Consider the following 11,837-nt stretch of genomic DNA (forward strand, 5'->3'; position numbering starts at 1 on the left):
ATGAAACATAAGTGCAAATAATGTAAATGCTTGGATTTACTCAAGGCTTGAAATTGAGGTGATAAGAACCTCAGGTTTCATGCAATTGAAGGACCTGGAGACATCTAAGTTATGGTGAATGCGCAGAATTTGCAACTGTGCTGAATCAAACAAGTTGAATGAAACTGCGAATTTCATTCATACCCGAGAACCAGATTTCCGAACAAGTCAAATTGAAAAATTGTAGGTTCAGGTGAATGAGGAGAAGATGGTAGTGAGGAGATTTTAAGAAGGAGATAGAATTATCTGTTTAGGCCGTAAGAATTAATACGATATGGCGTGGTTGATGGAAATGGAGAAACTTGAAGTTTCAGAAAATGAGCAGGAACTATAAGCAACGAATTTCGTAAAATTCAGAGATTTTGTTAAGATGGAGAATGAGAAATACCTGTAAATAGAGAAAATGTCAGTATCTATTCAATGGCTGAATATTGGTTTTATGCTCAATACAGAGAGCCACGTTTGCTGCTGTTGCAGGATCTGCAGAAATTGATGTTGTGGTCAAAGCAGAGAAGCTGGGAATTTGCAGAATAAGATTAACTGAAAGAAAATGAGTACTTGCTAGATAAAAGGCACAGACTAGAGGCAAAAATTGAGAAATGGACTGGCAAAACGCCATGGTGAACACAACTTTTGGAAATGTGTTTTTTGTTAGAATTTGAGCTACTAATGCAGATGCACAATGGAAATTATTAAAGGTGCAGTAATTGTGTGAAGGGAGAAATACGAGCATTTCTTTGAAGCGCAGATAGTTCATTTACGAATTTCAATGAAATGTGACATTTTATCAATATTGGGAATGAAACATACGTGCAAATAATGTAAATGCTTGGATTTATTCAATGCTCGAAATTGAGGAGGTAAGAACCTCAGGTTTCCGGGAATTGAAGGACATGGAGACATGTAAGTTATGATGAATGCGCAGAATCTGCAAATTTGCTGAATCAAACAAGTTGAATGAAACTGCGAATTTCATTCATACCCGAGAACCAGATTTCCAAACAAGTCAAATTGAAAAATTGTAGGTTCAGGTGAGTGAGGAGAAGATGGTTATGAGAAATTTTAAGAAGGAGGTAGAATTATCTGTATAGGCAGTAAGAATTAATACGATATAGCGTGGTTGATGGAAATGGAGAAACTTGAACATTCAGAAAATGAGCAGAAACTACAAGCAACGAATTTCTTAAAATTCAGAGATTTTGTAAAGATGGAGAATGAGAAATATCTGAAGATAGAGAGCATGCCAGAGTTTGTTCAATGGCTGGGTATTGACTTTATTCTCAATAGAGAGAGCCACGTTTGCTGCTGTTGCAGGATCTGCAGAAATTGATGTTGTGGTCAATGCAGAGAAGCTTGGAATGTGCAGAATAAGATTAATTGAAAGAAAATGAGAACTTGCGAGATAAAAAGACACAGACTAGAGGCAAAAATTGAGAAATGGACTGGCAAAACGCCATGGTGAACATTTAACTTTTGGAAATGTGTGTATTGTTAGAATTTGAGCTATTAATGCAGATGGACTGTGGAAATTATTTAATGTGCAGTAATTGTTTGAAGGAAGAAATACGGGCATTTCTTGGAAGAGAAGATGGTTCATTTATGAATTTCAATGAAATGTGACATTTTATCAATGTTGGTTATGAAACATAAGTGCAAATAATGTAAATGCTTGGATTTACTCAAGGCTTGAAATTGAGGTGATAAGAACCTCAGGTTTCATGCAATTGAAGGACCTGGAGACATCTAAGTTATGGTGAATGCGCAGAATTTGCAAATGTGCTGAATCAAACAAGTTGAATGAAACTGCGAATTTCATTCATACCTGAGAACCCGATTTCCGAACAAGTCAAATTGAAAAATTGTAGGTTCAGGTGAATGAGGAGAAGATGGTAGTGAGGAGATTTTAAGAAGGAGATAGAATTATCTGTTTAGGCCGTAAGAATTAATACGATATGGCGTGGTTGATGGAAATGGAGAAACTTGAACATTCAGAAAATGAGCAGAACCTACAAGCAAAGAATTTCTTAAAATTCAGAGATTTTGTTAACATGGAGAATGAGAAATATCTGCAGATAGAGAAAATGCCAGAATCTGTTCAATGGCTGGGTATTGATTTAATGCTCAATACAGAGAGCCACGTTTGCTGCTGTTGCAGGATCTGAAGAAATTGATGTTGTGGTCAATGCACAGAAGCTGGGAATGTGCAGAATAAGATTAATTGCAGGAAAATGAGTACTTGCTAGATAAAAAGACACAGACTAGTTGCAAAATTGAGAAATGGACTGGCAAAACGCCCTGTTGAACACTTAACTTTTGGAAATGTGTGTATTGTTAGAATTTGAGCTATTAATGCAGATGCACTGTGGAAATTATTAAAGGTGCAGTAATTGTTTGAAGGGAGAAATACGAGCATTTCTTGGAAGAGAAGATGGTTCATTTACGAATTTCAATGAAATGTGACATTTTATCAATATTGGGAATGAAACATATGCGCAAATAATGTAAATGCTTGGATTTACTTAATGCTTGAAATAGAGGTGATAAGAACCTCAGGTTTCGGGCAATTGAAGGATATGGAGACATCTAAGTTATGGTGAATGCGCAGAATCTGCAAATGTGCTGAATCAAACAAGTTGAATGAAACTGCGAAATTCATTCATACCCGAGAACCAGATTTCCTAACAAGTCAAATTGAAAAATTGTACGTTCAGGTGAATGAGGGGAAGATGGTTATGAGGAGATTTTAAGAAGGAGATAGAACTATCTGTAAAGACAGTAAGAATTAATACGATATAGCGTGGTTGATGGAAATGGAGAAACTTGAACTTTCAGAAAATGAGCAGAAAGTACAAGCAACGAATTTCTTAAAACTCAGAGATTTTGTTAAGATGCAGAATGAGAAATATCTGCAGATAAAGAAAATGCCATAGTTTGTTCAATGGCTGGGTATTGACTTTATTCTCAATACAGAGAGCCACGTTTGCTGCTGTTGCAGAATCTGCAGAAATTGATGTTGTGGTCAATGCAGAGAAGCTTGGAATGTGCAGAATAAGATTAATTGAAAGAAAATGAGTACTTGCGAGATAAAAAGGAACAGACTAGAGGCAAAAATTGAGAAATGGACTGGCAAAACGCCGTGGTGAACAATTAACTTTTGGAAATGTGTGTATTGTTAGAATTTGAGCTATTAATGCAGATGAACTGTGGAAATTATTAAAGGTACAATAATTGTTTGAAGGGAGAAATACGAGCATTTCTGGAAAGGGAAAATGGTTCATTTACGAATTTCAATGAAATGTGACATTTTATCAATATTGGGAATGAAAAATAAGTGCAAATAATGTGAATACTTGGATTTACTCAATGCTCGAAATTGAGGTGATAAGAACCTCAGGTTTCCTGCAATTGAAGGATAAGGAGACATCTAAGTTATGGTGAATGCGCCGAAACTGCAACTGTGCTGAATCAAACAAGTTGAATGAAACTGCGAATTTCATTCATACCCGAGAACCAGATTTCCGAACAAGTCAAATTGAAAAATTGTAGGTTCAGGTGAATGAGGAGAAGATGGTAGTGAGGAGATTTTAAGAAGGAGATAGAATTATCTGTTTAGGCAGTAAGAATTAATACGATATGGCGTGGTTGATGGAAATGGAGAAACTTGACGTTTCAGAAAATGAGCAGAAACTACAAGCAACGAATTTCGTAAAATTCAGAGATTTTGTTAAGATGGAGAATGAGAAATACCTGTAAATAGAGAAAATGCCAGAATCTATTCAATGGCTGGGTATTGATTTTATGCTCAATACAGAGAGCCACGTTTGCTGCTGTTGCAGGACCTGCAGAAATTGATGTTGTGGTCAATGCAGAGAAGCTGGGAATCTGCAGAATAAGATTAACTGAAAGAAAATGAGTACTTGCTAGATAAAAGGCACAGACTAGAGGCAAAAATTGAGAAATGGACTGGCAAAACGCCATGGTGAACACTTAACTTTTGGAAATGTGTGTATTGTTAGAATTTGAGCTATTAATGCAGATGCAAAGTGGAAATTATTAAAGGTGCAGTAATTGTTTGAAGGGAGAAATACGAGCATTTCTTGGAAGCGAAGATAGTTCATTTACGAATTTCAATGAAATGTGACATTTTATCAATATTGGGAATGAAACATATGTGCAAATAATAAAAATGCTTGGATTTACTTAATGCTTGAAATTGAGGTGATAAGAACCTCAGGTTTCCTGGAATTGAAGGATATGGAGACATCAAAGTTATGGTGAATGCGCAGAATCTGCAAATGTGCTGAATCAAACAAGTTGAATGAAACTGCGAATTTCATTCATACCCGAGAACCAGATTTCCTAACAAGTCAATTTGAAAAATTGTAGGTTCAGGTGAGTGAGGAGAAGATGGTTATGAGAAAATTTTAAGAAGGAGATAGAATTATCTGTATAGGCAGTAAGAATTAATACGATATAGCGTGGTTGATGGAAATGGAGAAACTTGAACATTCAGAAAATGAGCAGAAGCTACAAGCAACGAATTTCTTAAAATTCAGAGATTTTGTTAAGATGGAGAATGAGAAATATCTGCAGATAGAGAAAATGCCAGAGTTTGTTCAATGGCTGGGTATTGACTTCATTCTCAATACAGAGAGCCACGTTTGCTGCTGTTGCAGGATCTGCAGAAATTGATGTTGTGGTCAATGCAGAGAAGCTTGGAATGTGCAGAATAAGATTAATTGAAAGAAAATGAGTACTTGCGAGATAAAAAGACACAGACTAGTTGCAAAAATTGAGAAATGGACTGGCAAAACGCCATGGTGAACAGTTAACTTTTGGAAATGTGTGTATTGTTAGAATTTGAGCTATTAATGCAGATGGACTGTGGAAATTATTTAAGGTGCAGTAATTGTTTGAAGGGAGAAATACGAGCATTTCTTGGAAGAGAAGATGGTTCATTTATGAATTTGAATGAAATGTGACATTTTATCAATGTTGGGTATGAAACATAAGTGCAAATAATGTAAAAGCTTGGATTTACTCAAGGCTTGAAATTGAGGTGATAAGAACCTCAGGTTTCATGCAATTGAAGGACCTGGAGACATCTAAGTTATGGTGAATGCGCAGAATTTGCAACTGTGCTGAATCAAACAAGTTGAATGAAACTGCGAATTTCATTCATACCCGAGAACCAGATTTCCGAACAAGTCAAATTGAAAAATTGTAGGTTCAGGTGAATGAGGAGAAGATGGTAGTGAGGAGATTTTAAGAAGGAGATAGAATTATCTGTTTAGGCCGTAAGAATTAATACGATATGGCGTGGTTGATGGAAATGGAGAAACTTGAAGTTTCAGAAAATGAGCAGAAACTACAAGCAACGAATTCCTTAAAATTCAGAGATTTTGTAAAGATGGAGAATGAGAAATATCTGAAGATAAAGGAAATGCCAGAATTTGTTCAATGGCTGGGTATTGATTTTATGCTCAATACAGAGAGCCACGTTTGCTGCTGTTGCAGGATCTGGAGAAATTGATGTTGTGGTCAATGCAGAGAAGCTGGGAATGTGCAGAATAAGATTAATTGCAAGAAAATGAGTACTTGCTAGATAAAAAGACACAGACTAGAGGCAAAAATTGAGAAATGGACTGGCAAAACGCCATGGTGAACAATTAACTTTTGGAAATGTGTGTATTGTTAGAATTTGAGCTATTAATGTATATGAACTGTGGAAATTATTAAAGGTGCAATAATTGTTTGAAGGGAGAAATACGAGCATTTCTTGGAAGAGAAGATGGTTCATTTACGAATTTCAATGAAATGTAACATTTTATCAATATTGGGAATGAAAAATATGTGCAAATAATGTGAATACTTGGATTTACTCAATGCTCGAAATTGAGGTGATAAGAGCCTCAGGTTTCCTGCAATTGAAGGATAAGGAGACATCTAAGTTATGGTGAATGCGCAGAACCAGCAAATGTGCTGAATCAAACAAGTTGAATGAAACTGCGAATTTCATTCATACCCGAGAACCAGATTTCCTAACAAGTCAAATTGAAAAATTGTAGGTTCAGGTGAATGAGGAGAAGATGGTTATGAGGAGATTTTAAGAAGGAGATAGAATTATCTGTATAGGCCGTAAGAATTAATACGATATGGCGTGGTTGATGGAAATGGATAAACTTGAACATTCAGAAAATGAGCAGAAACTACAAGCAACGAATTCCTTAAAATTCAGAGATTTTGTTAAGATGGAGAATGAGAAATATCTGCAGATAGAGAAAATGCCAGAGTTTGTTCAATGGCTGGGTATTGACTTCATTCTCAATACAGAGAGCCACGTTTGCTGCTGTTGCAGAATCTGCAGAAATTGATGTTGTGGTCAATGCAGAGAAGCTTGGAATGTGCAGAATAAGATTAATTGAAAGAAAATGAGTACTTGCGAGATAAAAAGGAACAGACTAGAAGCAGAATTTGAGAACTGGACTGGCAAAACACCATGGTGAACAATTAACTTTTGGAAATGTGTGTATTGTTAGAATTTGAGCTATTAATGCAGATGAACTGTGGAAATTATTTAAGGTGCAGTAATTGTTTGAAGGGAGAAATACGAGCATTTCTTGGAAGAGAAGATGGTTCATTTATGTATTTCAATGAAATGTGACATTTTATCAATATTGGGAATGAAACATCTGTGCAAATGATGAAAATGCTTGGATTTACTTAATGCTTGAAATTGAGGTGATAAGAACCTGAGGTTTCCTGGAATTGAAGGATATGGAGACATCGAAGTGATGGTGAATGCGCAGAATCTGCAAATTTGCTGAATCAAACTAGTTGAATGAAACTGCGAATTTCAGTCATTCCCGAGAACCTGATTTTCTAACAAGTCAAATTGAAAAATTGTAGGTTCAGGTGAATGAGGGGAAGATGGTTATGAGGATATTTTAAGAATGAGGTAGAATTATCTGTAAAGGCAGTAAGAATTAATACGATATAGCGTGGTTGATGGAAATGGAGAAACTTGAACATTCAGAAAATGAGCAGAAGCTACAAGCAAAGAATTTCTTAAAATTCAGAGATTTTGTTAAGATGGAGAATGCGAAATATCTGCAGATAAAGAAAATGCCATAGTTTGTTCAATGGCTGGGTATTGACTTTATTCTCAATACAGAGAGCCACGTTTGCTGCTGTTGCAGAATCTGCAGAAATTGATGTTGTGGTCAATGCAGAGAAGCTTGGAATGTGCAGAATAAGATTAATTGAAAGAAAATGAGTACTTGCGAGATAAAAAGGAACAGACTAGATGCAAAATTGAGAAATGGACTGGCAAAACGCCATGGTGAACAATTAACTTTTGGAAATGTGTGTATTGTTAGAATTTGAGCTATTAATGCAGATGCACTGTGGAAATTATTACAGGTGCAGTAATTGTTTGAAGGGAGAAATACGAGCATTTCTTGGAAGAGAAGACGGTTCATTTACGAATTTCAATGAAATGTGACATTTTATCAATATTGGGAATGAAACATATGTGCAAATAATGTAAATGCTTGGATTTACTTAATGCTTGAAATAGAGGTGATAAGAACCTCAGGTTTCGGGCAATTGAAGGATATGGAGACATCTAAGTGATGGTGAATGCGCAGAATCTGCAAATGTGCTGAATCAAACAAGTTGAATGAAACTGCGAATTTCATTCATACCCGAGAACCAGATTTCCGAACAAGTCAAATTGAAAAATTGTAGGTTCAGGTGAGTGAGGAGAAGATGGTTATGAGAAAATTTTAAGAAGGAGATAGAATTATTTGTATAGGCAGTAAGAATTAATACGATATGGCATGGTTGATGGAAATGGAGAAACTTGAACATTCAGAAAATGAGCAGAAGCTACAAGCAAAGAATTTCTTAAAATTCAGAGATTTGGTTAAGATGGAGAATGAGAAATATCTGCAGATAGAGAAAATGCCAGAGTTTGTTCAATGGCTGGGTATTGACTTTATGCTCAATACAGAGAGCCACGTTTGCTGCTGTTGCAGGATCTGCAGAAATTGATGTTGTGGTCAATGCAGAGAAGCTTGGAATGTGCAGAATAAGATTAACTGAAAGAAAATGAGTACTTGCTAGATAAAAGGCACAGGCTAGAGCAAAAATTGAGAAATGGACTGGCAAAACGCCATGGTGAACACTTAACTTTTGGAAATGAGTGTATTGTTAGAATTTGAACGATTCAAGCAGATGCACAGTGGAAATTATTAAAGGTGCAGTAATTGTTTGAAGGGAGAAATACGAGCATTTCTTGGAAGAGAAGACGGTTCATTTACGAATTTCAATGAAATGTGACATTTTATCAATATTGGGAATGAAACATATGTGCAAATAATGTAAATGCTTGGATTTACTTAATGCTTGAAATAGAGGTGATAAGAACCTCAGGTTTCGGGCAATTGAAGGATATGGAGACATCTAAGTTATGGTGAATGCGCAGAATCTGCAAATGTGCTGAATCAAACAAGTTGAATGAAACTGCGAATTTCATTCATACCCGAGAACCAGATTTCCGAACAAGTCAAATTGAAAAATTGTAGGTTCAGGTGAATGAGGAGAAGATGGTAGTGAGGAGATTTTAAGAAGGAGATAGAATTATCTGTTTAGGCCGTAAGAATTAATACGATATGGCGTGGTTGATGGAAATGGAGAAACTTGAAGTTTCAGAAAATGAGCAGAAACTACAAGCAACGAATTTCGTAAAATTCAGAGATTTTGTCAAGATGGAGAATGAGAAATACCTGTAAATAGAGAAAATGCCAGAATCTATTCAATGGCTGGATATTGGTTTTAAGCTCAATACAGAGAGCCACGTTTGCTGCTGTTGCAGAATCTGCAGAAATTGATGTTGTGGTCAATGCAGAGAAGCTTGGAATGTGCAGAATAAGATTAATTGAAAGAAAATGAGTACTTGCGAGATAAAAAGGAACAGACTAGAAGCAAAATTTGAGAACTGGACTGGCAAAACACCATGGTGAACAATTAACTTTTGGAAATGTGTGTATTGTTAGAATTTGAGCTATTAATGCAGATGCACTGTGGAAATTATTACAGGTGCAGTAATTGTTTGAAGGGAGAAATACGAGCATTTCTTGGAAGAGAAGACCGTTCATTTACGAATTTCAATGAAATGTGACATTTTATCAATATTGGGAATGAAACATATGTGCAAATAATGTAAATGCTTGGATTTACTTAATGCTTGAAATAGAGGTGATAAGAACCTCAGGTTTCGGGCAGTTGAAGGATATGGAGACATCTAAGTGATGGTGAATGCGCAGAATCTGCAAATGTGCTGAATCAAACAAGTTGAATGAAACTGCGAATTTCATTCATACCCGAGAACCAGATTTCCTAACAAGTCAAATTGAAAAATTGTAGGTTCAGGTGAGTGAGGAGAAGATGGTTATGAGAAAATTTTAAGAAGGAGATAGAATTATCTGTATAGGCAGTAAGAATTAATACGATATAACTTCGTTGATGGAAATGGAGAAACTTGAACATTCAGAAAATGAGCAGAAGCTACAAGCAAAGAATTTCTTAAAATTCAGAGATTTGGTTAAGATGGAGAATGAGAAATATCTGCAGATAGAGAAAATGCCAGAGTTTGTTCAATGGCTGGGTATTGACTTCATTCTCAATACAGAGAGCCACGTTTGCTGCTGTTGCAGAATCTGCAGAAATTGATGTTGTGGTCAATGCAGAGAAGCTTGGAATGTGCAGAATAAGATTAATTGAAAGAAAATGAGTACTTGCGAGATAAAAAGGAACAGACTAGAAGCAAAATTTGAGAACTGGACTGGCAAAACGCCATGGTGAACAATTAACTTTTGGAAATGTGTGTTTTTTTATAAATTGAGCTATTGAAGCAGATGCACCGTAGAAATCATTAAGGTGCAGTAACTGAAGGGAGAAATAATTGCATTTCTTGGAAGAGAAGATGGTTCATTTACGAATTTCAATGAAATGTGACATTTTATCAATATTGGGAATGAAACATATGTGCAAATAATGTAAATGCTTGGATTTACTTAATGCTTGAAATAGAGGTGATAAGAACCTCAGGTTTCGGGCAATTGAAGGATATGGAGACATCTAAGTGATGGTGAATGCGCAGAATTTGCAACTGTGCTGAATCAAACAAGTTGAATGAAACTGCGAATTTCATTCATACCCGAGAACCAGATTTCTTAGCAAGTCAATTTGAAAAATTGTAGGTTCAGGTGAGTGAGGAGAAGATGGTTATGAGGAGATTTTAAGAAGGAGGTACAATTATCTGTATAGGCAGTAAGAATTAATACGATATAGCGTGGTTGATGGAAATGGAGAAACTTGAACATTCAGAAAATGAGCAGAAGCTACAAGCAACGAATTTCTTAAAATTCAGAGATTTTGTTAAAATGGAGAATGAGAAATATCTGCAGATAGAGAAAATGCCAGAGTTGGTTCAATGGCTGGGTATTGACTTCATTCTCCATAGAGAGAGCCACGTTTGCTGCTGTTGCAGGATCTGCAGAAATTGATGTTGTGGTCAATGCAGAGAAGCTTGGAATGTGCAGAATAAGATTAATTGAAAGAAAATGAGTACTTGCGAGATAAAAAGACACAGACTATTTGCAAAAATTGAGAAATGGACTGGCAAAATGCCATGGTGAACAGTTAACTTTTGGAAATGTGTGTATTGTTAGAATTTGAGCTATTAATGCAGATGGACTGTGGAAATTATTTAAGGTGCAGTAATTGTTTGAAGGGAGAAATACGAGCATTTCTTGGAAGAGAAGATGGTTCATTTATGAATTTCAATGAAATGTGACATTTTATCAATGTTGGGTATGAAACATATGTGCAAATAATGTGAAATGCTTGGATTTACTTAATGCTCGAAATTGAGGTGATAAGAACCTCAGGTTTCATGGCAATTGAAGGATATGGCGACATCAAAGTTATGGTGAATGCGCAGAATCTGCAAATGTGCTGAATCAAACAAGTTGAATGAAACTGCGAATTTCATTCATACCCGAGAACCAGATTTCCTAACAAGTCAAATTGAAAAATTGTAGGTTCAGGTGAATGAGGAGAAGATGGTAGTGAGGAGATTTTAAGAAGGAGGTATAATTATCTGTATGGGCAGTAAGAATTAATACGATATAGCGTGGTTGATGGAAATGGAGAAACTTGAACTTTCAGAAAATGAGCAGAAGCTACAAGCAACGAATTTCTTAAAATTCAGAGATTTTGTTAAGATGGAGAATGAGAAATATCTGCAGATAGAGAAAATGCCAGAATTTGTTCAATGGCTGGGTATTGACTTTATGCTCAATACAGAGAGCCACGTTTGCTGCTGTTGCAGGATCTGCAGAAATTGATGTTGTGGTCAAAGCAGAGAAGCTTGGAATGTGCAGAATAAGATTAATTGAAAGAAAATGAGTACTTGCTAGATAAAAAGACACAGATTAGAAGCAAAATTTGAGAAATGGACTGGCAAAACGCCATGGTGAACAATTAACTTTTGGAAATGTGTGTATTGTTAGAATTTGAGCTATTAATGCAGATGCACTGTGGAAATTATTAAAGGTGCAGTAATTGTTTGAAGGGAGATCTACAAGCATTTCTTGGAAGAGCAGATGCTTCATTTACGAATTTCAATGCAATGTGACATTATATCATTATTGGGAATGAAACATATGTGCAAATAATGTAAATGCTTGGATTTACTTAATGCTTGAAATAGAGGTGATAAGAACCTCAGG

The sequence above is a fragment of the Carcharodon carcharias genome, chromosome 19 (assembly GCF_017639515.1).
Source record: "Carcharodon carcharias isolate sCarCar2 chromosome 19, sCarCar2.pri, whole genome shotgun sequence".
Classification (NCBI taxonomy): domain Eukaryota; kingdom Metazoa; phylum Chordata; class Chondrichthyes; order Lamniformes; family Lamnidae; genus Carcharodon; species Carcharodon carcharias.